The sequence below is a fragment of the Mytilus californianus genome, unplaced genomic scaffold, assembly GCF_021869535.1.
Source record: "Mytilus californianus isolate M0D057914Y unplaced genomic scaffold, xbMytCali1.0.p SCAF_4, whole genome shotgun sequence".
NCBI lineage: Eukaryota > Metazoa > Mollusca > Bivalvia > Mytilida > Mytilidae > Mytilus > Mytilus californianus.
Genome location: NW_026262690.1, coordinates 72,930,167 through 72,957,202, shown reverse-complemented (window position 1 = coordinate 72,957,202; position 27,036 = coordinate 72,930,167). Strand labels below are relative to the sequence as shown.

The 27,036-nt window shown below is 38.7% G+C and overlaps 1 long non-coding RNA gene across 22 annotated transcripts; it reads right to left on the bottom strand.

Moving 5' to 3' along the window:
• Positions 1–2,201: 2,201 nt before the first annotated feature.
• LOC127738509 (uncharacterized) lies at positions 2,202–10,185 on the bottom strand. Of its 22 annotated transcripts, none has more exons than XR_008000068.1 (10): positions 8,695–10,185; positions 8,342–8,518; positions 7,321–8,164; positions 6,967–7,143; positions 5,513–6,433; positions 5,199–5,335; positions 4,807–4,844; positions 4,277–4,629; positions 3,432–3,568; positions 2,202–3,077 (listed from the first exon to the last, which is right to left on the bottom strand). It is a non-coding gene; the product is annotated as an uncharacterized LOC127738509 (long non-coding RNA). The 22 variants fall into 22 exon arrangements; XR_008000077.1 differs by having other exon boundaries at positions 4,277–4,844; positions 7,321–7,457; positions 7,812–8,164; XR_008000067.1 differs by having other exon boundaries at positions 4,277–4,844; positions 8,695–8,870; positions 9,049–10,185.
• Between the last annotated feature and the right edge of the window lie 16,851 nt (positions 10,186–27,036).

Genomic DNA, 27,036 nt, shown 5'->3' with positions numbered 1-27,036 from the left:
TCCTACACCCCGCCGAGAGTTATCTCTTGGTAGAAGGACGGCTCCTAAAGAATGACGGCACTGCATATGCCGACGCTGATCTCGTGTCCCTCGTCCATAATGGTATCATGTATCTCTTCAGAAACATCAGCTATCGAGCACATCAACGACCCCGGCGTCGCCACCACCATGATGGGAATGTTGACCTACCCCGACGACTTTTCCAAATCACAAGGTCTCAACCAACTGTGGTTCAAGGATTCCTCCATCGACGCCCATGCAAACAACACCGGCTTTGTAGCGCGCCGTGGCTTCATCATTGCCAAGCCGGCAAACAAAGGGTCGTTTTCATTCGGCATCCCCCTGAAGCACATTTTTGGGTTCGCTGATGACTACGACAAGATCGTGTACGGGTTCAGGCATGAAATCACACTCGTGCGCGATTCAGATACAAATGCCATCCTGAGGGACCGCGCCGTCGACGTGGGAAAAGTTGTCCTACGTAAGATCTCATGGTTCGTCCCCCACGTCACTCCTTTAGACGAAAACAAGATGCAGCTATACAAAACCATTCAGAGTAAAGCGAAGATCAACTGTGGATTTCGAATGAGGCAGTGCGATTCCATAGCCGTCCCCCAAGCCTCACAGTTCAGCTGGCGCTTATCTGCCAAGAGCGGTCGCGAGAAGCCCAGGAACATCATCGTTGCCTTCCAAACCGAGGGAAGTGGGAACCAGGAGCGCAAAGTTGCCGTGTTCGATTTCTGTCGATTGCTTAACATTCATGTCACTCTCAACGCTGAACGCTACCCGGCCGTCGACTACAATGCCGTTTTCACCGAAAACAGGGTAGCCAGAGTGTTCAAAGAGGTTGCTGACTTCAGGAAGAAATTACACAACATGGACACCCTCCTCAGCAACGGTGGCATCAACCCCTCTGACTTCATCGATCTGTACCCCTTGTTTGTCATTGACGTGAGTCACCAGTCCGAGCGGCTGAAAGAATCCACGGTGGACATTCAGATCCGGGCCCAGTTCGAGCGTAACGTGGAGGCCAACACCAGAGCATTTGCACTTATCATTTCCGACAGAATCCTACAGTTTGAATCCGATGATCAGAAGATGAACGTTGTGTTTTCTAAAGGTAAAAAATGGATAAAATTTACACCTCTTTGCAGCCGCCCTGCCGAAGTCTATGCGATTGTGGTGAAGGCTGGTAGACAACTCAAGGAGCAGTATGACGGTATCGAAGAGTGGAAGCAAAAATATGTGACAATGGTGTACCATGAATAAATGGATAACACATTTTTGCGACGAATTGCAAACAACACTGACCCCCAGAACACAAGATGTGGCTCACCTCTTGGCAGGTTCAAAAGATTATAAAGCTTCTCCAGAAAGGTACTGGTGGTATGAATCTGTAGCTGAGTGCCGCCCAAATGAAGGAACACATGCAAAAAGTAGGTGGATTCCTACCCATGTTGGCAGGGCTGGTAATGAGGGCACTTCCCATGGTAGCTAAGACAATTCTACCTGCCTTGGGTGTGGGAGCCTTGGGCGGTCTGGGTGGTGTAGCCATCAACAAGGCCTTAGGGTCTGGATTGTACCTGAAACGTGGTGGGTGTGTTTATACCGTGAAACCTAGTGGCAACGGTCTCTACCTCAAACCCTCAAACGCATGGATCACCTATGATGATGGACTCTACTTAAAGCGTGGTCAGCAATTCCACGACGGAGCCGGTCTGGTCTTAGGTGCTAACAGCCCTTCAAAAACATTCCCCATCCTCGGTATGCTCCTATAAATAAATGGATGATTTAGATTCTGGATACCGGCAGACCAGAGTCGAATGTATGGAAAACCAACTCAACGCGGATATTCTTAAGTATCAACGTACCTTGAAGATCTACAATCAGCCAGTTTGATGTTGACCAGCTGCACCATGGGTTCAGCTTTGACCGGTATAGGTATTATAGCCTCCCTTCCCCTAGGATCCCTTGCTTGCTTGAGTGCCACTGGCGTGATGGTACTCACACTGATCTCAGGGCGTATCATGAAAAAGAAGAAAAAACACCGCGACACCTTGCGATTGGCACAGTCCACAAAATCCTTGGATGAACAATGTATTAGTACTGCTTTGGCTGATGATGAACAAATTGATGATGCTGAGTTTGGTAAGATCGCAAGATGCCTCAAGAATTACTATGATGAGAAAGATCAGCTGTCATACCCCGTGACACCCCTCATTATTTTTCTGTAGAAGCCATTGATTAGGCCAACCCCCCTGTTTTTAACAATTTTTTTTCAAATTTTGAGCTCTAGTTTCAGATTTTTGAACATAGCGCCCTTGGAAACCTTGCGCAAAAGATGCTCCTGTTTCTCTTCTACAAGACGTATATAGTCATACCCTGTGACACCCCTCATTATTTTTCTCTAGAAGCCATGGTTTAGGCCAATCTCCTGTTTTTAACAATTCTTTTTTTCAAATTTTGAGCTCTAGTTTCAGATTTTTGAACATAGCGCCCTTCGATACCTTGCGCAAAAGATGCGCCTGTTTCTCCTCTACAAGACCTATATAGTCATACCCCGTGACACCCCTCATTATTTTTCTGTAGAAGCCATGGAATAGGCCAACCCCCCTGTTTTTAACATTTTTTTTTTCAAATTTTGAGCTCTAGTTTCAGATTTTTGAACATAGCGCCCTTCGATACCTTGCGCAAAAGATGCGCCTGTTTCTCCTCTACAAGACCTATATAGTCATACCCCGTGACACCCCTCATTATTTTTCTGTAGAAGCCATGGAATAGGCCAACCCCTCTGTTTTTAACATTTTTTTTTCAAATTTTGAGCTCTAGTTTCAGATTTTTGAACATAGCGCCCTTTGATACCTTGCGCAAAAGATGCGCCTGTTTCTCCTCTACAAGACCTATATAGTCATACCCCGTGACACCCCTCATTATTTTTCTGTAGAAGCCATGGAATAGGCCAACCCCCCTGTTTTTAACATTTTTTTTTCAAATTTTGAGCTCTAGTTTCAGATTTTTGAACATAGCGCCCTTCGATACCTTGCGCAAAAGATGCGCCTGTTTCTCTTCTACAAGACCTATATAGTCATACCCCGTGACACCCCTCATTATTTTTCTGTAGAAGCCATGGAATAGGCCAACCCCTCTGTTTTTAACATTTTTTTTTCAAATTTTGAGCTCTAGTTTCAGATTTTTGAACATAGCGCCCTTCGATACCTTGCGCAAAAGATGCGCCTGTTTCTCCTCTACAAGACCTATATAGTCATACCCCGTGACACCCCTCATTATTTTTCTCTAGAAGCCATGGAATAGGCCAATCCCCCTGTTTTTAACAATTTTTTTTCAAATTTTGAGCTCTAGTTTCAGATTTTTGAACATAGCGCCCTTCGATACCTTACTCAAAAGATGCGCCTGTTTCTCTTCTAGAAGACCTATATAGTCATACCCCGTGACACCCTCATTATTTTTCTGTAGAAGCCATGGAATAGGCCAACCCCCCTGTTTTTAACAATTTTTTTCAAATTTTCAACTCTAGTTTCAGATTTTTGAACATAGCACCCTTCGATACCTTGCGCAAGAGATGCGCCTGTTTCTCTTCTACAAGACCTATACTGTCATACCCCGTGACACCCCTCATTATTTTTCTCTAGAAGCCATGGTTTAGGTCAATCCCCTGTTTTTAACAATTTTTTTTTCAAATTTTGAGCTCTAGTGTCAGATTTTTGAACATAGCACCCTACGATACCTTGCGCAAAAGATGCGCCTGTTTCTCCTCTACAAGACCTATATAGTCATACCCCGTGACACCCCTCATTATTTTTCTCTAGAAGCCATAGAATAGACCAAACCCCCTGTTTTTAACATTTTTTTTTTCAAATTTTGAGCTCTAGTTTCAGATTTTTGAACATAGCGCCCTTCGATACCTTGCGCAAAAGATGCGCCTGTTTCTCCTCTACAAGACCTATATAGTCATACCCGTGACACTTCTCATTATTTTTCTCTAGAAGCCATGGAATAGGCCAATCCCCCTGTTTTTCACAAATTTTTTTCAAATTTTGAGCTCTAGTTTCAGATTTTTTAACATAGCGCCCTTCGATACCTTGCGCAAGAGATGCGCCTGTTTCTCTTCTACAAGACCTATATTGTCATACCCCGTGACACCCCTCATTATTTTTCTGTAGAAGCCATGGAATAGGCCAACCCCCCTGTTTTTAACATTTTGTTTTCAAATTTTGAGCTCTAGTTTCAGATTTTTGAACATAGCGCCCTTCGATACCTTGCGCAAAAGATGCGCCTGTTTCTCCTCTACAAGACCTATATAGTCATACCCCGTGACACCCCTCATTATTTTTCTGTAGAAGCCATGGAATAGGCCAACCCCCCTGTTTTTAACAATTTTTTTCAAATTTTGAGCTCTAGTTTCAGATTTTTGAACATAGCGCCCTTCGATACCTTGCGCAAAAGATGCGCCTGTTTCTCCTCTACAAGACCTATATAGTCATACCCCGTGACACCCCTCATTATTTTTCTGTAGAAGCCATGGAATAGGCCAACCCCTCTGTTTTTAACATTTTTTTTTCAAATTTTGTGCTCTAGTTTCAGATTTTTGAACATAGCGCCCTTTGATACCTTGCGCAAAAGATGCGCCTGTTTCTCCTCTACAAGACCTATATAGTCATACCCCGTGACACCCCTCATTATTTTTCTGTAGAAGCCATGGAATAGGCCAACCCCCCTGTTTTTAACATTTTTTTTTCAAATTTTGAGCTCTAGTTTCAGATTTTTGAACATAGCGCCCTTCGATACCTTGCGCAAAAGATGCGCCTGTTTCTCTTCTACAAGACCTATATAGTCATACCCCGTGACACCCCTCATTATTTTTCTGTAGAAGCCATGGAATAGGCCAACCCCTCTGTTTTTAACATTTTTTTTTCAAATTTTGAGCTCTAGTTTCAGATTTTTGAACATAGCGCCCTTCGATACCTTGCGCAAAAGATGCGCCTGTTTCTCCTCTACAAGACCTATATAGTCATACCCCGTGACACCCCTCATTATTTTTCTCTAGAAGCCATGGAATAGGCCAATCCCCCTGTTTTTAACAATTTTTTTTCAAATTTTGAGCTCTAGTTTCAGATTTTTGAACATAGCGCCCTTCGATACCTTACTCAAAAGATGCGCCTGTTTCTCTTCTAGAAGACCTATATAGTCATACCCCGTGACACCCTCATTATTTTTCTGTAGAAGCCATGGAATAGGCCAACCCCCCTGTTTTTAACAATTTTTTTCAAATTTTCAACTCTAGTTTCAGATTTTTGAACATAGCACCCTTCGATACCTTGCGCAAGAGATGCGCCTGTTTCTCTTCTACAAGACCTATACTGTCATACCCCGTGACACCCCTCATTATTTTTCTCTAGAAGCCATGGTTTAGGTCAATCCCCTGTTTTTAACAATTTTTTTTTCAAATTTTGAGCTCTAGTGTCAGATTTTTGAACATAGCACCCTACGATACCTTGCGCAAAAGATGCGCCTGTTTCTCCTCTACAAGACCTATATAGTCATACCCCGTGACACCCCTCATTATTTTTCTCTAGAAGCCATAGAATAGACCAAACCCCCTGTTTTTAACATTTTTTTTTTCAAATTTTGAGCTCTAGTTTCAGATTTTTGAACATAGCGCCCTTCGATACCTTGCGCAAAAGATGCGCCTGTTTCTCCTCTACAAGACCTATATAGTCATACCCGTGACACTTCTCATTATTTTTCTCTAGAAGCCATGGAATAGGCCAATCCCCCTGTTTTTAACAAATTTTTTTCAAATTTTGAGCTCTAGTTTCAGATTTTTTAACATAGCGCCCTTCGATACCTTGCACAAAAAATGCGCCTGTTTCTCCTCTACAAGACCTATATAGTCATACCCCGTGACACCCCTCATTATTTTTCTCTAGAAACCATGAATAGGCCAACCCCCCTGTTGTTAACAATTTTTTTTCAAATTTTGATCTCTAGTTTCAGATTTTTGAACATAGCGCCCTTCGATACCTTGCGCAAGAGATGCGCCTGTTTCTCTTCTACAAGACCTATATTGTCATACCCCGTGACACCCCTCATTATTTTTCTGTAGAAGCCATGGAATAGGCCAACCCCCCTGTTTTTAACATTTTGTTTTCAAATTTTGAGCTCTAGTTTCAGATTTTTGAACATAGCGCCCTTCGATACCTTGCGCAAAAGATGCGCCTGTTTCTCCTCTACAAGACCTATATAGTCATACCCCGTGACACCCCTCATTATTTTTCTGTAGAAGCCATGGAATAGGCCAACCCCCCTGTTTTTAACAATTTTTTTCAAATTTTGAGCTCTAGTTTCAGATTTTTGAACATAGCGCCCTTCGATACCTTGCGCAAGAGATGCGCCTGTTTCTCTTCTACAAGACCTATATTGTCATACCCCTTGACACCCCTCATTATTTTTCTGTAGAAGCCATGGATTAGGCCAACCCCCCTGTTTTTAACAATTTTTTTTCAAATTTTGAGCTCTAGTTTCAGAATTTTGAACATAGCGCCCTTGGAAACCTTGCGCAAAAGATGCTCCTGTTTCTCTTCTACAAGACGTATATAGTCATACCCTGTGACACCCCTCATTATTTTTCTCTAGAAGCCATGGTTTAGGCCAATCTCCTGTTTTTAACAATTCTTTTTTTCAAATTTTGAGCTCTAGTTTCAGATTTTTGAACATAGCGCCCTTCGATACCTTGCGCAAAAGATGCGCCTGTTTCTCCTCTACAAGACCTATATAGTCATACCCCGTGACACCCCTCATTATTTTTCTGTAGAAGCCATGGAATAGGCCAACCCCCCTGTTTTTAACATTTTTTTTTTCAAATTTTGAGCTCTAGTTTCAGATTTTTGAACATAGCGCCCTTCGATACCTTGCGCAAAAGATGCGCCTGTTTCTCCTCTACAAGACCTATATAGTTATACCCCGTGACACCCCTCATTATTTTTCTGTAGAAGCCATGGAATAGGCCAACCCCTCTGTTTTTAACATTTTTTTTTCAAATTATGAGCTCTAGTTTCAGATTTTTGAACATAGCGCCCTTCGATACCTTGCGCAAAAGATGCGCCTGTTTCTCCTCTACAAGACCTATATAGTCATACCCCGTGACACTCCTCATTTTTTTTCTCTAGAAGCCATGGAATAGGCCAATCCCCCTGTTTTTAACAATTTTTTTTCAAATTTTGAGCTCTAGTTTCAGATTTTTGAACATAGCGCCCTTCGATACCTTACTCAAAAGATGCGCCTGTTTCTCTTCTAGAAGACCTATATAGTCATACCCCGTGACACCCTCATTATTTTTCTGTAGAAGCCATGGAATAGGCCAACCCCCCTGTTTTTAACAATTTTTTTCAAATTTTCAGCTCTAGTTTCAGATTTTTGAACATAGCACCCTTCGATACCTTGCGCAAGAGATGCGCCTGTTTCTCTTCTACAAGACCTATACTGTCATACCCCGTGACACCCCTCATTATTTTTCTCTAGAAGCCATGGTTTAGGCCAATCCCCTGTTTTTAACAATTTTTTTTTCAAATTTTGAGCTCTAGTTTCAGATTTTTGAACATAGCACCCTACGATACCTTGCGCAAAAGATGCGCCTGTTTTTCCTCTACAAGACCTATATAGTCATACCCCGTGACACCCCTCATTATTTTTCTCTAGAAGCCATAGAATAGGCCAACCCCCCTGTTTTTAACATTTTTTTTTCAAATTTTGAGCTCTAGTTTCAGATTTTTGAACATAGCGCCCTTCGATACCTTGCGCAAAAGATGCGCCTGTTTCTCCTCTACAAGACCTATATAGTCATACCCGTGACACTCCTCATTATTTTTCTCTAGAAGCCATGGAATAGGCCAATCCCCCTGTTTTTAACAATTTTTTTTCAAATTTTGAGCTCTAGTTTCAGATTTTTTAACATAGCGCCCTTCGATACCTTGCACAAAAAATGCGCCTGTTTCTCCTCTACAAGACCTATATAGTCATACCCCGTGACACCCCTCATTATTTTTCTCTATAAACCATGGAATAGGCCAACCCCCCTATTGTTAAGAATTTTTTTTCAAATTTTGATCTCTAGTTTCAGATTTTTGAACATAGCGCCCTTCGATACCTTGCGCAAGAGATGCGCTTGTTTCTCTTCTACAAGACCTATATTTTCATACCGCGTGACACCCCTCATTATTTTTCTGTAGAAGCCATGGAATAGGCCAACCCCCCTGTTTTTAACATTTTGTTTTCAAATTTTGAGCTCTAGTTTCAGATTTTTGAACATAGCACCCTTCGATACCTTGCGCAAAAGATGCGCCTGTTTCTCCTCTACAAGACCTATATAGTCATATCCCGTGACACCCCTCATTATTTTTCTGTAGAAGCCATGGAATAGGCCAACCCCCCTGTTTTTAACATTTTTTTTTCAAATTTTGAGCTCTAGTTTCAGATTTTTGAACATAGCGCCCTTCGATACCTTGCGCAAAAAATGCGCCTGTTTCTCCTCTACAAGACCTATATAGTCATACCCCGTGACACCCCTCATTATTTTTCTCTAGAAACCATGGAATAGGCCAACCCCCCTGTTTTTAACAATTTTTTTCAAATTTTGAGCTCTAGTTTCAGATTTTTGAACGTAGCGCCCTTCGATACCTTGCGCAAAAGATGTGCCTGTTTCTCCTCTACAAGAACTATATAGTCATACCCCGTGACACCCCTCATTATTTTTCTCTAGAAGCCATGGAATAGGCCAACCCCCCTGTTTTTAACAATTTTTTTCAAATTTTGAGCTCTAGTTTCAGATTTTTGAACATAGCGCCCTTCGATACCTTGCGCAAGAGATGCGCCTGTTTCTCTTCTACAAGACCTATATTGTCATACCCCGTGACACCCCTCATTATTTTTCTGTAGAAGCCAAGGAAAAGGCCAACCCCCCCTGTTTTTAACAAATTTTTTTCAAATTTTGAGCTCTAGTTTCAGATTTTTGAACATAGCGCCCTTCGATACCTTGCGCAAAAGATGCGCCTGTTTCTCCTCTACAAGACCTATATAGTCATACACCGTGACACCCCTCATTATTTTTCTGTAGAAGCCATGGAATAGGCCAACCCCCCTGTTTTTAACATTTTTTTTTCAAATTTTGAGCTCTAGTTTCAGATTTTTGAACATAGCGCCCTTCGATACCTTGCGCAAAAGATGCGCCTGTTTCTCCTCTACAAGACCTATATAGTCATACCCCCTGACACTCCTCATTATTTTTCTCTAGAAGCCATGGAATAGGCCAATCCCCCTGTTTTTAACAATTTTTTTTCAAATTTTGAGCTCTAGTTTCAGATTTTTGAACATAGCGCCCTTCGATACCTTGCGCAAGAGATGCGCCTGTTTCTCTTCTACAAGACCTATATTGTCATACCCCGTGACACCCCTCATTATTTTTCTGTAGAAGCCAAGGAAAAGGCCAACCCCCCCTGTTTTTAACAAATTTTTTTCAAATTTTGAGCTCTAGTTTCAGATTTTTGAACATAGCGCCCTTCGATACCTTGCGCAAAAGATGCGCCTGTTTCTCTTCTACAAGAACTTTATAGTCATACCCCGTTACACCCCTCATTATTTTTCTCTAGAAGCCATGGTTTAGGCCAACCCCCTGTTTTTAACAAATTTTTTTTTCAAATTTTGAGCTCTAGTTTCAGATTTTTGAACATAGCGCCCTTCGATACCTAACGCAAAAGATGCGCCTGTTTCTCCTCTACAAGACCTATATAGTCATACCCCGTGACACCCCTCATTATTTTTCTCTAGAAGCCATGGAATAGGCCAACCCCCCGGTTTTTAACAATTTTTTTTTCAAATTTTGAGCTCTAGTTTTAGATTTTTGAACATAGCGCCCTTCGGTATCTTGCGCAAAAGATGCGTCTGTTTCTCCTCTACAAGACCTATATAGTCATACCCCGTGACACTCCTGATTTTTTTTCTGTAGAAGCCATGGAATAGGCCAACCCCCCTGTTTTTAACAATTTTTTTTTTAAATTTTGAGCTTTAGTTTCAGATTTTTGAACATAGCGCCCTTCGATACCTTGCGCAAAAGATGCGCCTGTTTGTCCTCTACAAGACTTATATAGTCATACCCCGTGATACCCGTCATTATTTTTCTCAAGAAGCCATGGAATAGGCCAATCCCCATTTCTGCAAACAATGACATCAAAGGTGCTGTATTTTACAGGGAAGGACTACTTTTACATGCGTTCTAAATGGAAGTGGGTGCATTGGTAGTTTTACACCTACAAATAACCCGTTGACAGATGCAGATTTACTGTGGTACTGAATATTAGCCTTAAAAGAGATGTGATTTGTTTTATCAATGGATGGGATAAATACCATTTCATGATAGAGTTGAAATTGCAATATTTGGACGGAATTTCTGCCTGTTTAAATATTTTTCATTTAAAGGCCGTTGCTGTCTTATTCATTTTTTCGGTGTTTAGATATATCGCCTTATTGTTCGCTGGCTTATTGTTCGCTAGTTATTGTTCGCTAGCTTCAGCCTGGTTGTCCAGTCATTGTACCGCGCATGCGTTCGAAAAGTACTCAAGGTGGGGAATGGTTTTCCCGTATTAGAAACATTTAGAACTGAAAATCTCTGTATGTGAAATTATAAAGGCCTCTATGATAGTGATAACAATCGACAAATCGTTTTTTTTTTTTGAAAACGATTAAGATAGATACTTAGTATTTGTATATATTCCGCCGTATAAATCGGTTTTCTACAAACAGTATGATGTAAATGATTTGTTTGAAGATCTTGAATCCGTCTTAGAAAATTACTCAACAAAAGAAATAAATTTTATTTGTGGGGACACTAATAGTCGGACAAGCACATATGACGATCACATAAAAGAAGACAATTTGCCGGATTCTCTTACTGACCTTACTTCGTATTCAGCGGATTCACAACTTCCTCTAAGAGTAAATCCGGACTTGAAAATTAACACATGGGGTTTTAAATAACTCTCCTTGTGCAAATCATCCGGATTTCGAATTGTTAATGGACACCATAGCGAAGGCTACTCAAACAGTTATACATACTGTGGTGCGAACGGAACTAGTGTCAATGACTATCTTACAAAAATGTATAACACAGGAACAAAATTTTGAATTGATTCGAAGGTTTATTGTATGCAGTTTTACGACATTTTCGGACCATGCTCCATTACACTTCGAATTTGACTCAGTACAAGAAACAATTGTAAATAAAATATCTAATAATATATCAGAAAATGACTTTTTATCAGTGTTTGAAAGCCGTAGTGGCTATTGCTACTACAATATATAAATCTGAACACAGAAACGCAAAGCTGAATTTTGATAAACGTGGTTTTCAGATGAGTTTAAAACTTTACATCGAAATTACATAAGGGCATTGAATACGTTTAACAGCAACAGTTCTACAAATAATCATAAAACATTAAATGATCGCAAGAAAACATACAAATTAAAGGAACGTTATCTGAAACGTCATACATGAAACAAGAAGGTGACATGCTTAGTGTAATTCGCAAAACAAACCCAAAATTATTTTATGCAAAGTTTAAGCCAAAAAAGCAAACGCTTAAAAGTAATTTGAAATTAAACGATTTTTATGAGCACTTTAAAGATCTTGGACTGGAAATCAATTTTGATTTGGAAAATGAATCAACTGCAGAAAGCAATTGTGTTTTCGATGAGCTTGATGCTAATAACAAATAATGAAGTTGAGCAGGTTATTAAACTATTGAAGCGTAGTAAAAGTCACGGACTTGACATTTTGTTAAACGAATATTTCATTGAACTTTGCGACTTTTTGCTTCCATTTATAGTAGAGTTATTTACAAGACTCAAGCTGGCAGCCACTTTTAGCAGCCAATCAAGATAGCAGCCACTTTTTTCCAGCAGCCAATTTTGATGATATGTCTAAAAACCCAAAAACTATAACAGACTCGAACGTTCCAAAAATCTCAAAATCTAAGTTAAATGTAATTTAAGAGCGGAATTCGACAATTTCACGGCTTGTAGTGATTCTCAAAGGATTTTTTCGTTTTAAATACCAATAATGATAGCAGCCACTTTTTTTTCGAAATTCTAGCTACCAATACGATATATGTATTATTTTTTAACGCCTAAATGACCACAGATGTTCAGCCTTAGAAGTGAACGTTGAACAAACCAACACAAATGACGTCAGTAACTGAAAGCACTCACTAGCTTGATTTCTAAATCCGGCATATTGGTGTCAATGTGTATAGAAATATCTAGTTTCTACATAACTAATATATGTGCAGTTAGCCGCCGGTTCGATATTCTATATCCAACTAGATGTGAGCAGTCGGTTCAATATTAAAACTTATTTGAAAATCATAAAAAATTGAGAGTTAAGAGGAGTGAAAAAATACGTAGGAAATCATTTAATGACCCCTTCAAGCTATCGTAAATTCTCGTTGTCCTCGAATATAATGCCTTATGTAAGTTGCATAATTGTTTTTATGTAAAATATAGTTTTTATCAATAAAACAACATTAAAGATGTATTTTATTTACAATATTTCTTAAAACAATAGAAATATAACCTTAACGCTAGAAACATTTAAAACATATCAATAGAAATACTTATGGAAAGCCCCCACCTGTCCCAAAAATGTATAGTAAAAACCTACCAACTTTAAACCCCAACCCCGAATGGGCCTAACTCCCAATAATTCATTTCAGTGTGGCCTTCCCCAAGTTATTACCTTTCATTTGAGCCATGTCTTGTGGCGAACTTTACCGTACAGCACTGGCGAGGCTTACCGAAAGAATATAGAGTGTATACATATTTTTTTCCTTAACAGCAATTTTGAACCCCAACAATTTCCAAATGGGCCTAACTCCCAAAAATTCATTTCAGTGTGGCCTTCCCCAATTTATAACCTTTCATTTGAGCCATGTCCGGTGGCGAACTTTACCGTACAGCGCTGGCGAGGCTTACCGAAAGAATATAAGGTGTATACATATTTTTTTCCTTAACAGCAACTTTGAACCCCAACAATTTCCCAATGGGCCTAACTCCCAAAAATTCATTTCAGTGTGGCCTTCCCCAAGTTTTTACCTTTCATTTGAGCCATGTCCAGTGGCGAACTTTACCGTACAGCGCTAGCGAAGCTTACCGAAAGAATATAGAGTGTATACATATTTTTTTCCTTAACAGCAACTTTGAACCCCAACAATTTCCGAATGGGCCTAACTCCCAAAAATTCATTTCAGTGTGGCCTTCCCCAAGTTATTACCTTTCATTTGAGCCATGTCCGGTGGCGAACTTTACCGTACAGCGCTGGCGAGGCTTACCGAAAGAATATAGGGTGTATACATATTTTTGTCCTTGACAGCAACTTTGAACCCCAACAATTTCCGAATGGGCCTAATTCCCAAAAATGCATTTCAGTGTGGCCTTTCCCAATTTATTACCTTTCATTTAAGCTATTTCCGGTGGCGATCTTTACCGTACAGCGCTGGCGAGGCTTACCAAAAAAATCATTTCAGTGTGGACTTACAATAGTATACGCGAAAGTACGGGAACAATTATATGACATATTGTTCATAAGTCTTTTTGCCAGTATTGCCGACATTCTGGGGGCTTCAAAATTCAAAACACATTAGCTTATTTTAAAGTGATACATTATTAAAACTATTAAAGTTCTATAAAAAAAGATAAGAATGGATTTTTTTTTTTGTAAAATTTTATAGTACGTTAACTTTCTTCACAAAATTCATTTAACAGTTAGTTTAAACAAATTTTATTGTCTAAATATACAATAGGATCGGATACAAATTATAAAAAACTTAAAATAATATAATAATATACAAAATTTCAAGATGATAGCAATTGTATAATTCAGTACAATATGAAAAATATAATACAATAAGCATATTATGTTCAAACAGTAACAGTTGGGTACGAGTACACTTTAAGATACAGCAATATTAATCAAAGAATCTTTTTTGTATGGCATACTAGTATATAACTATGTACATTTCTGAAAAGGATTGTGTTTTGGTCAACCCTAACAGTTACTAGTACTATAGCTCTATTGAATATCACTCCACAATTGTGTGCATGTGGTAACTAGTGATCTAGAAGTCCCCACTTTTGCTGCACGAATAAGTCCATCTCCTCCTTTAATGAAATCTTCAATTGTTCCATTAAAGTCGTGGTGGTTCATTTTCTAATTGAACTACATCACCGATGTTAACTTAACCATTAAGTTTTCCGGAGGCTCGAAGGTATTCACGTAATTCGGAAGGATATTCGTTAGACCAACGTTTTCCAAAATTGTCCAATACTCAGTAAAAGTCTTTTTCTTTCAAATACATTGTAGTTTGTTTTCTGTGATCGTGTCAAGTTCTTGAATATTCGCGTTGTGAATGTCGATGTGCATCTCTGTTTTCGAAATTATACTTTCATGTAAAAGATGAGATGGCGTCAATGGGGATATCTTTTGTCTGAAGATATATATGCTATTATATACTATTAGTCAAATGCGTTTTGTTAAAATATACTTTTTCACTTTTTTGGTCTTTTGGAAAATGTTGTCTGTGCTGTATTTAGACCCTTCTACAACGAAATTTGTTTTACATGCACACGTATAAAAATTGCGGTTTTTATCCAACGCAATCATAGATTTGAACGTAGTTTTTAATTAAGACTTGCATATATATATATATATATATATATATATATATGAGCGCTGGACATGAGGCTAAGCGATTGGTGCTGTAGTGTATCAAAGGTGTGAGTTCGAATCCCGCTGAGGGACGGACAAAAAATTGTCAGTAGAAAATCTAACTCTAACACTGTTTGGTGTAATTTTCAGACTTATATAAATATTTGTATTAACCATGTATCTCTATCACTCTGAGATCCAGTGGGCATATATGTTGTATGGTTTGTCACTTGTTTAGACTTATTTGTATGATATACTTATTTCAAGTGACTGTATAATGAATGAATCATGATCCCATATGATATACAAAAATTGTTGAGTTAGATTGCTGACAAATGAAAAATACATTGTGTATAAAAATAACAATATACAAAATGTAACATCTACACACGCTTAAAAAACACGTGTCTCATGTCTATCTCTAGTTTAGCCTTCCGTGACAAGGTTACACTACGACTATTGAAGTTATATTTAGATATAGCGGATGTGGTCGAGTGGTCTAGAGCGATGGACATGAGGCTAAGCGATTGGTGCTGTAGTGTATCAAAGGTGTGAGTTCGAATCCCGCTGAGGGACGGACAAAAAATTGTCAGTAGGACATCTTACTCTAACACTGTTTGGTGTAATTTTCAGACTTATATATATCCCGACGAGTGAAGAACAAAAAATTTGCGAAAGCAAATTTACAGATCTAACATTGTTGGGTTGATGTTAAGACGAGTTGTATATACAGAATGTACACAGCCATGTATCACCATCACTGCTGGTGATCCGATGAAAATCTGTTGTAGAGTTGTCACTTGTTCAGACGTACTTATAAATATAATTATTTCTATGACTGTATCTTGCATTAATTTGTAGGATCCTTTACTATAGATAATTTAGCTGATCTGTAACAATAACATCTTCATGCCTTATATATCATGTACTGTATTACGACGCTATATTAAAACTGACAAGGAAAGGTAACACCCGGCCACCGAAAACCATATTATTGTGAAGCCAATGTGGTCGTGTGGTCTAGCGCGCCGGATACAGTGCAGTCGATTTGGTGTCACGATATCTCAGAAGCATGGGTTCGAATCCCAGCGAGGGAAGAACAAAAAATTTGCGAAAGCAGATTTATAGATCTAACATTGTTGGGTTGATGTTTAGACGAATTGTATATACAAAATGTACACAGCCATGTATCACCATCACTGCTGGTGATCCGATGGATAAATCTGTTGTAGAGTTGTCACTTGTTCAGACGTACTTATAAATATAATTATTTCTGTGACTGTATCTTACATTAATTTGTAGGATCCTGTTCTATAGATAATTCAGCTGATCTGAAACAATAACATCTTCATGCCTTATATATCAGGATTCTCAGGAAGATTAGTTTTAACTAATGGGATTATCCTCTTGAAATAAAGATTATTTATTTATTTATTTATTTATTTATTTATCATGTACTGTATTACGACGCTAGATTAAAACTGACGAGGAAAGGTAACACCCGGCCACCGAAAGCTGTATTATTGTGAAGCCAAGGTGGTCGTGTGGTCTAGCGCGCCGGATACAGTGCAGGCGATTTTGGTGTCACTATATCTCAGTAGCATGGGTTTGAATCCCAGCGAGGGAAGAACAAAAAATTTGCGGATCTAACATTGTTGGGTTGATGTTTAGACGAATTGTATACATAAGTAAGTTGAATATTGTGAATTATAGTTTCAATCTCCGTGAGTATTATTGTCAAAGAATGTTTGCTGACGAGTGCCTTACCAAAAGCTTTCTTTAATGTCATTTTCGTTAAACCAATTAGGGTTTTTCACCTTCTGCAATACCACGGGGCCCCTTCCGAAATGAATTTCCAGTTGATGAACAAATTCAGCCGACTTTGCACTATATTCTTTCGGTAAGCCTCGCCAGCGCTGTACGGTAAAGTTCGCCACCGGACACGGCTCAAATGAAAGGTAATAACTTGGGAAAGGCCACACTGAAATGAATTTTTGGGAGTTAGGCCCATTCGGAAATTGTTGGGGTTCAAAGTTGCTGTTAAGGAAAAAAGTATGTATATACCCTCTATTCTTTCGGTAAGCCTCGCCAGTGCTGTACGGTAAAATTCGCCACCGGACATGGCTCAAATGAAAGGTAATAACTTAAGGAAGGCCACATTGAAATGAATTTTTGGGAATTAGGCCCATTCGGAAATTGTTGGGGTTCAAAGTTGCTGTTAAGGAAAAAAATATGTATACACCCTATATTCTTTCGGTAAGCCTCGCCAGCGCTGTACGGTAAAGTTCGCCACCGGACATGGCTCAAATGAAAGGTAATAACTTGGGGAAGGCCATACTGAAATGAATTTTTGGGAGTTAGGCCCATTCGGAAATTGTTGGGGTTCAAAGTTGCTGTTAAGGAAAAAAATATGTATACACCCTTTATTCTTTCGGTAAGCCTCGCCAGCGCTGTACGGTAAAATTCGCCACCGGACATGGCTCAAATGAAAGGTAATAAATTGGGGAAGGCCACACTGAAATGAATTTTTGGGAGTTAGGCCCATTCGGAAATTGTTGGGGTTCAAAGTTGCTGTTAAGGAAAAAAATATGTATACACCCTATATTCTTTCGGTAAGCCTCGCCAGCGCTGTACGGTAAAGTTCGCCACCGGACTTGGCTCAAATGAAAGGTAATGACTTGGAAAAGGCCACACTGAAATGAATTTTTGGGAGTTAGGCCCATTCGGAAATTGTTGGGGTTCAAAGTTGCTGTTAAGGAAAAAAATATGTATACACCCTATATTCTTTCGGTAAGCCTCGCCAGCGCTGTACGGTAAAGTTCGCCACCGGACTTGGCTCAAATGAAAGGTAATAACTTGGGGAAGGCCACACTGAAATGAATTTTTGGGAGTTATGCCCATTCGGAAATTGTTGGAGTTCAAAGTTGCTGTTAAGGAAAAAAATATGTATACACCCTATATTCTTTCGGTAAGCCTCGCCAGCGCTGTACGGTAAAGTTCGCCACCGGACATGGCTCAAATGAAAGGTAATAACTTGGGGAAGGCCACACTGAAATGAATTTTTAGGAGTTAGGCCCATTCGGAAATTGTTGGGGTTCAAAGTTGCTGTTAAGGAAAAAAATATGTATACACCCTATATTCTTTCGGTAAGCCTCGCCAGCGCTGTACGGTAAAGTTCGCCACCGGACATGGCTCAAATGAAAGGTAATAAATTGGGGAAGGCCACACTGAAATGAATTTTTGGGAGTTAGGCCCATTCGGAAATTGTTGGGGTTCAAAGTTGCTGTTAAGGAAAAAAATATGTATACACCCTATATTCTTTCGGTAAGCCTCGCCAGCGCTGTACGGTAAAGTTCGCCACCGGACTTGGCTCAAATGAAAGGTAATAACTTGGGGAAGGACACACTGAAATGAATTTTTGGGAGTTAGGCCCATTCGGAAATTGTTTGGGTTCAAAGTTGCTGTTAAGGAAAAAAATATGTATACACCCTATATTCTTTCGGTAAGCCTCGCCAGCGCTGTACGGTAAAGTTCGCCACCGGACATGGCTCAAATGAAAGGTAATAACTTGGGGAAGGCCACACTGAAATGAATTTTTGGGAGTTAGGCCCATTCGGAAATTGTTGGGGTTCAAATTTGCTATTAAGGAAAAAAATATGTATACACCCTATATTCTTTCGGTAAGCCTCGCCAGCGCTGTACGGTAAAGTTCGCCACCGGACTTGGCTCAAATGAAAGGTAATAACTTGGGGAAGGCCACACTGAAATGAATTTTTGGGAGTTAGGCCCATTCGGAAATTGTTGGGGTTCAAAGTTGCTGTTAAGGAAAAAAATATGTATACACCCTATATTCTTTCGGTAAGCCTCGCCAGCGCTGTACGGTAAAGTTCGCCACCGGGCTTGGCTCAAATGAAAGGTAATAACTTGGGGAAGGCCACACTGAAATTAATTTTTGGGAGTTAGGCCCATTCGGAAATTGTTGGGGTTCAAAGTTGCTGTTAAGGAAAAAAATATGTATACACCCTATATTCTTTCGGTAAGCCTCGCCAGCGCTGTACGGTAAAGTTCGCCACCGGACATGGCTCAAATGAAAGGTAATAACTTGGGGAAGGCCACACTGAAATGAATTTTTGGGAGTTAGGCCCATTCGGAAATTGTTGGGGTTCAAAGTTGCTGTTAAGGAAAAAAATATGTATACACCCTATATTCTTTCGGTAAGCCTCGCCAGCGCTGTACGGTAAAGTTCGCCACCGGACTTGGCTCAAATGAAAGGTAATAACTTGGGGAAGGCCACACTGAAATGAATTTTTGGGAGTTAGGCCCATTCGGAAATTGTTGGGGTTCAAAGTTGCTGTTAAGGAAAAAAATATGTATACACCCTATATTCTTTCGGTAAGCCTCGCCAGCGCTGTACGGTAAAGTTCGCCACCGGACATGGCTCAAATGAAAGGTAATAACTTGGGGAAGGCCACACTGAAATGAATTTTTGGGAGTTAGGCCCATTTGGAAATTGTTGGGGTTCAAAGTTGCTGTTAAGGAAAAAAATATGTATACACCCTATATTCTTTCGGTAAGCCTCGCCAGCGCTGTACGGTAAAGTTCGCCACCGGACATGGCTCAAATGAAAGGTAATAACTTGGGGAAGGCCACACTGAAATGAATTTTTAGGAGTTAGGCCCATTCGGAAATTGTTGGGGTTCAAAGTTGCTGTTAAGGAAAAAAATATGTATACACCCTATATTCTTTCGGTAAGCCTCGCCAGCGCTGTACGGTAAAGTTCGCCACCGGACATGGCTCAAATGAAAGGTAATAAATTGGGGAAGGCCACACTGAAATGAATTTTTGGGAGTTAGGCCCATTCGGAAATTGTTGGGGTTCAAAGTTGCTGTTAAGGAAAAAAATATGTATACACCCTATATTCTTTCGGTAAGCCTCGCCAGCGCTGTACGGTAAAGTTCGCCACCGGACTTGGCTCAAATGAAAGGTAATAACTTGGGGAAGGCCACACTGAAATGAATTTTTGGGAGTTAGGCCCATTCGGAAATTGTTGGGGTTCAAAGTTGCTGTTAAGGAAAAAAATATGTATACACCCTATATTCTTTCGGTAAGCCTCGCCAGCGCTGTACGGTAAAGTTCGCCACCGGACATGGCTCAAATGAAAGGTAATAACTTGGGGAAGGCCACACTGAAATGAATTTTTGGGAGTTAGGCCCATTCGGAAATTGTTGGGGTTCAAAGTTGCTGTTAAGGAAAAAAATATGTATACACCCTATATTCTTTCGGTAAGCCTCGCCAGCGCTGTACGGTAAAGTTCGCCACCGGACATGGCTCAAATGAAAGGTAATAACTTGGGGAAGGCCACACTGAAATGAATTTTTGGGAGTTAGGCCCATTTGGAAATTGTTGGGGTTCAAAGTTGCTGTTAAGGAAAAAAATATGTATACACCCTATATTCTTTCGGTAAGCCTCGCCAGCGCTGTACGGTAAAGTTCGCCACCGGACATGGCTCAAATGAAAGGTAATAACTTGGGGAAGGCCACACTGAAATGAATTTTTAGGAGTTAGGCCCATTCGGAAATTGTTGGGGTTCAAAGTTGCTGTTAAGGAAAAAAATATGTATACACCCTATATTCTTTCGGTAAGCCTCGCCAGCGCTGTACGGTAAAGTTCGCCACCGGACATGGCTCAAATGAAAGGTAATAAATTGGGGAAGGCCACACTGAAATGAATTTTTGGGAGTTAGGCCCATTCGGAAATTGTTGGGGTTCAAAGTTGCTGTTAAGGAAAAAAATATGTATACACCCTATATTCTTTCGGTAAGCCTCGCCAGCGCTGTACGGTAAAGTTCGCCACCGGACTTGGCTCAAATGAAAGGTAATAACTTGGGGAAGGCCACACTGAAATGAATTTTTGGGAGTTAGGCCCATTCGGAAATTGTTGGGGTTCAAAGTTGCTGTTAAGGAAAAAAATATGTATACACCCTATATTCTTTCGGTAAGCCTCGCCAGCGCTGTACGGTAAAGTTCGCCACCGGACATGGCTCAAATGAAAGGTAATAACTTGGGGAAGGCCACACTGAAATGAATTTTTGGGAGTTAGGCCCATTCGGAAATTGTTGGGGTTCAAAGTTGCTGTTAAGGAAAAAAATATGTATACACCCTATATTCTTTCGGTAAGCCTCGCCAGCGCTGTACGGTAAAGTTCGCCACCGGACATGGCTCAAATGAAAGGTAATAACTTGGGGAAGGCCACACTGAAATGAATTTTTGGGAGTTAGGCCCATTTGGAAATTGTTGGGGTTCAAAGTTGCTGTTAAGGAAAAAAATATGTATACACCCTATATTCTTTCGGTAAGCCTCGCCAGCGCTGTACGGTAAAGTTCGCCACCGGACATGGCTCAAATGAAAGGTAATAACTTGGGGAAGGCCACACTGAAATGAATTTTTAGGAGTTAGGCCCATTCGGAAATTGTTGGGGTTCAAAGTTGCTGTTAAGGAAAAAAATATGTATACACCCTATATTCTTTCGGTAAGCCTCGCCAGCGCTGTACGGTAAAGTTCGCCACCGGACATGGCTCAAATGAAAGGTAATAACTTGGGGAAGGCCACACTGAAATGAATTTTTGGGAGTTAGGCCCATTCGGAAATTGTTGGGGTTCAAAGTTGCTGTTAAGGAAAAAAATATGTATACACCCTATATTCTTTCGGTAAGCCTCGCCAGCGCTGTACGGTAAAGTTCGCCACCGGACATGGCTCAAATGAAAGGTAATAACTTGGGGAAGGCCACACTGAAATGAATTTTTGGGAGTTAGGCCCATTCGGAAATTGTTGGGGTTCAAAGTTGCTGTTAAGGAAAAAAATATGTATACACCCTATATTCTTTCGGTAAGCCTCGCCAGCGCTGTACGGTAAAGTTCGCCACCGGACATGGCTCAAATGAAAGGTAATAACTTGGGGAAGGCCACACTGAAATGAATTTTTGGGAGTTAGGCCCATTCGGAAATTGTTGGGGTTCAAAGTTGCTGTTAAGGAAAAAAATATGTATACACCCTATATTCTTTCGGTAAGCCTCGCCAGCGCTGTACGGTAAAGTTCGCCACCGGACATGGCTCAAATGAAAGGTAATAACTTGGGGAAGGCTACACTGAATGAATTTTTAGGAGTTAGGCCCATTCGGAAATTGTTGGGGTTCAAAGTTGGTAGGTTTTTACTATAAATTTTTTTGGACAGGTGGGGGCTTTCCATAGATATTTCTATTGATATTTTTTAAATGTTTCTAGCGTTAAGGTTATATTTCTATTGTTTTAAGAAATATTGTATATAAAATACATCTTTAATGTTGTTTTATTGATAAAACCTATATTTTACATAAAGACAATTATGCAACTTACATAAGGGATTATATTCGAGGACAACGAGAATTTACGACAGCTTGAAGGGGTCATAAAAGGATTTCCTACGTATTTTTTCACTCCCCTTAACTCTCAATTTTTTATGATTTTCAAATAAGTTTGAATATTGAACCGACTGCTCACATCTAGTTGAATATAGAATATCGAACCGGCGGCTAACTGCACATATATTAGTTATGTAGAAACTAGATATTTCTATACACATTGACACCAATATCAAGCTAGTGAGTGCTTTCAGTTACTGACGTCATTTGTGTTGGTTTGTTCAACGTTCACTTCTAAGGCTGAACATCTGTGGTCATTTGGACGTTAAAAAATAATACATATATCGTATTGGTAGCTAGAATTTCGAAACAAAAAAGTGGCTGCTATCATTATTGGTATTTAAAACGAAAAAATCCTTTGAGAATCACTACAAGCCGTGAAATTGTCGAATTCCGCTCTTAAATTACATTTAACTTAGATTTTGAGATTTTTGGAACGTTCGAGTCTGTTATAGTTTTGGGGTTTTTAGACACATCATCAAAATTGGCTGCTGGAAAAAAGTGGCTGCTATCTTGATTGGCTGCTAAAAGTGGCTGCCAGCTTGAGTCTAGTTTATTTACACATCCAAAGTCTTGGTGCGAAGCAATAGTCATACCGGTTTATAAAAATAAAGGGAACGTAAACTTTACTAATAATTATAGAGGGATAAGCCTCTTAAGCAATTTAGCCAAGTTATTTACAGTTGTTTTAAACCAAAGACTGCTAAAGTGGGCATGTGCAAACGACATTATAAGCGACGCACAATTTGGATTTAGACAAAGTCATGGCACGGCAGATGCAATATTCGTACTGCACTATCTTATAAATAGGACATTATCAGACAAGAAACGACTGCTGTTTTGTAGACTACAAGAGAGCGTTTGATAGTATAAATCGTACAAAACTTTGGATGAAGCTTTCACATGTAGGAATCCGTGGAAAGTTATTGACAGTTGTGCGTTCTATGTACGAAGTGACAAAGTCTTGTGTTCGTTTCAACGGTTCGTACTCTTGAATTTTTTGAAAGTCAAATCGGTTTACCACAAGATGAGGTTTTATCGCCTATATTCTTCTCTTTATATGTCAATGACTGTGAAATGTCCTTCTTAATCGATGGATGCATCCCGCTTGAGCTGCGAGATTTAAGTCTTCTAATGTATGCGGATGGTATGGTGTTATTTTCGGAAACCGTTCAAGGTCTGCAGTCAATGCTGAATTCATTAAAACTATATACTGTAAAAAACGATTTAACAGTTAACATTGACAAAACTAAGGTAGTTGTGTTTCGAAACGGAGGTCTAGTCAAGGATTATGAGAGATGGTTCTACAATAAAGAGAGCTTAGAGACGGTCGATGACTTCTGTTACTTGGGATTTAATTTAAAATTCAATGGAACATTTCTATTTTCACAGAAGGAGCTGGCAGAACAAGGTCGAAAATCAATGTTTGCCATGTTATCTACGCCAAAGAATTACTATTTAAATACTCAAACTCTCCTGTCTCTATTTGATGTGTACGTAGGTAGTGTAATTTCTTACGCATGTGAAGACAGGGGATTCTATAAAGGTGATGATGTCGAAAAAGTCCACTTGCATTTTTGCAAAAGACAACTTGGTGTTAAACAGTCTACAAATTCTGCTATGATATACCTGGAACAACGAAGACTTCCAATAATTGTTAAAAGGAAAATTCAAATTTTTAAATATTGGTTCAAAATCCTGTCAACAAATAACTGTATTTTAAGCTCCGTATATAAAGAAATGTGTATCGATATTGATCGAAAACGTGCAAAATCTGTAAACTGGGCAAAGTTAATTAGAGATGAACTAAACAACATTGGACTTAGAGATATGTGATTTAAACAGTCAGAGCTCGTATTTGAGATTGATTTTCGTCTTATTAAACAACGACTTTTAGATATTAAAAAACAGGAGATGTATTCGTTAATTCATAGCAGTAGTAAGTGTCGTATCTATAAATACATTATAAACAGCTTTGATATACAATTTTATTTGACAAAGTATATCCCTACTGTGTACCGGAGAGCACTTTCAAAAATAAGACTTTCTTCCCATTTGTTAGCATTAGTTGTCACGTCGTATATGTCAATTTGCCGTCAGTGTATTGAAGACGAATTCCATTTTATCTTAGTGGGTCAGAAATAAAAGAAACTTAGAGTAAAGTTTATTTAGAAATATTCCTTGCAAGTGTGTTTAAATTTATTGAACTTTTGAGTATTAAGAACATCAAACAGTTAACCAATTTAGGAAAATACATTTTTACTGCATTTAAAGCCAGAGACAGTATTATAACATGAACATTCTCTGTCTGTTTACTTGTTTACTTTGAAATTTTATATTGACACCGATGAACTGTAAAGTTTAAGGTAATAAAGAATTGTGAATTTGAATTACAAAAAATAAACGACAAATTCTAATTTTGAGATTTTCCTATTTCATTTTTGTGGGGAATCAAAGGCACTTGTCTCTGATTTTTTCCATAATCACCTTAATATAACACAAAGGTATATATGAAAAACAATTCAGAAACAAATGACTGTGGGGGAATGTATGAACACCGAAAAAAGGCGGATACTTACTCAATCATCTGCGTTTGTATCTGTTTATCAATTTGTTTTAAGATATGTTATTCATTTACTTCTTCCTAGATCAGTTGTTTATTACTTTATGTTAGAAAATTATGGCCACTTCCGCCTGTATCTGTTGCATTCATAGCAGGTCTCTAAAGGTGTATAGAGTGTGAAACGTAGTAAAATTCAAACATTAAAAAACACCAAAATATTTCTAAAGATTTATCACATCTTTTCAAAATGATCATTAAAACTTATATTGAACAATCTTTTATCTGCCATTTGTCATTCAAAACTAAATAAAACGAGAAGTGTTGAGATCTAGAAAAACTTAGCTTAATCATTGACCTAATAAAGTTAATGTACTGGGTCCTGGTCACGATAGTCCCGATAAATCAACTCATCAACGTTTTAATGCTATAGGAAAAGGAGTAAGTTGGACAAGGCCAAAATATTAGTATATCGAGCTTAAAATTTAAATTTTGATTGATGGCTGTTATAACAATGGCATATTTTAAAAACAATAACTAGATTAGATATCATTCTTTGACGACACAGATAACATCAATTTCAATGCAAACACAAAGAAAGCAGGCCGCGAATTCCATTAGTTTTCAGAACCGGAAACAGCGCTAGCGCACTCGTCGACAAAAAGATCTTGCAACATTATGCTTATAATACATGTTATAAGAAATAAAATATCTGACTAAAATAGTTAGTTTGTCGAATACAGCTCTTTATACCATTCAAGCCTAAATTTCGTTGAAATCCAAGATTTGGAAAATTTCATCAAAGTCTGTTTTGATGCCTTTTTCGGGTATACATTCCAACGTAACTTTGAAGCGTTCGACAAAAGTCGTTCAATTTCACTTTGTCGCATGATGGACTTGATCGCAATGAATTTTGTTCTGATATATATATTTACAATTACATGTACATGTAAATTGTTATGCATATAAAAATAAGGAGATGTGCCCACAGTGGTATGATATTCAGTGAGTTTATCAAACCAAATTGCATAAGAAATGGGTTTATGTAAATATGTCCTTTGATTGAGTTAAGCTATTTCAGTTGGTATTTTATAGTGTGTCTTTCTATGTTGTCATGTTACACTATTGTTTCAGAAAAAGGGTGAAGGTTTGGTACCATTAAAACGTTTAAACCCGCTGCATTTGTTTGCACCTGTCCTAAGTCAGGAATCTGATGTTCAGTAGTTGTCGTTTGTTGATGTGGTTCATAAGTGTTTCTCGTTTCTCGTTTTTTATATAGATTAGACCGTTGGTTTTTCCCGTTTGAATGGTTTTACACTAGTAATTTTTGGGGCCCTTTATAGCTTACTGTTCGGTGTGAGCCAAGACTCCGTGTTGAAGACCGTACTGTGACCTATAATGGTTTACTTTTATAAATTTTGACTTGGATGGAGAGTTGTCTCATTGGCACTCATACCACATCTTCTTATATCTAATTAACCAGTTACAGGTGTTACTGTAACCGTACAATCTCCAACAATGAGAAAAACTCATACCGTGTAGAGAATTTCAGAGATCTTACAACTTTTGTTTTTGGGTTGAATTATTTTCTTCTATTGTCTTACAAATATGGAGAGGTGGTTAAAATGCTATATATATATATTGAGACAACTATTATGACAGTGACCAAACAACGAGTCTTTAAGATGTCATTTTTTTCTTAATTAAGAACTCCTTTTTTCATTCATAAATTACTTTATACTTGGAAATAATTTTGCTTGGAGTTACATATAGTTTATAGAAAAAGTATTGTCATCAAAAGAGTTGACATGTTGCAATGTACATTTAACATTATGTTACTTGATGTTCTTGCAATACACACAATACAGTGACTAAGCAATCATTATGAACTACTTTTCATAGGATTGAAGTCATTGAATATGCTAATATAATCAATAATAAAGAAAAGTCCATTTATATTAATAAGGAAAAGTTCTTTTATGTCTTAAAAGTGCGTACCATGGTGAGGTACAGAAAATCATATATACATGGTTCAAATTTATTTTCTGATGTATAGGAAGAAAATGTATACCCCATTGCTAAATTTGCATTGCTTTTAAGATTAAAATAGATATCTTGAGATTGACTGTATGTTACCATAGTTTACAAATGAAATTAATATAACATATCCATATAAAGTGTATTTTATAATTTTGCCACGATATCTATTATCATCAACCATGCCAAAATATATGCTTGGTATATCAAATAT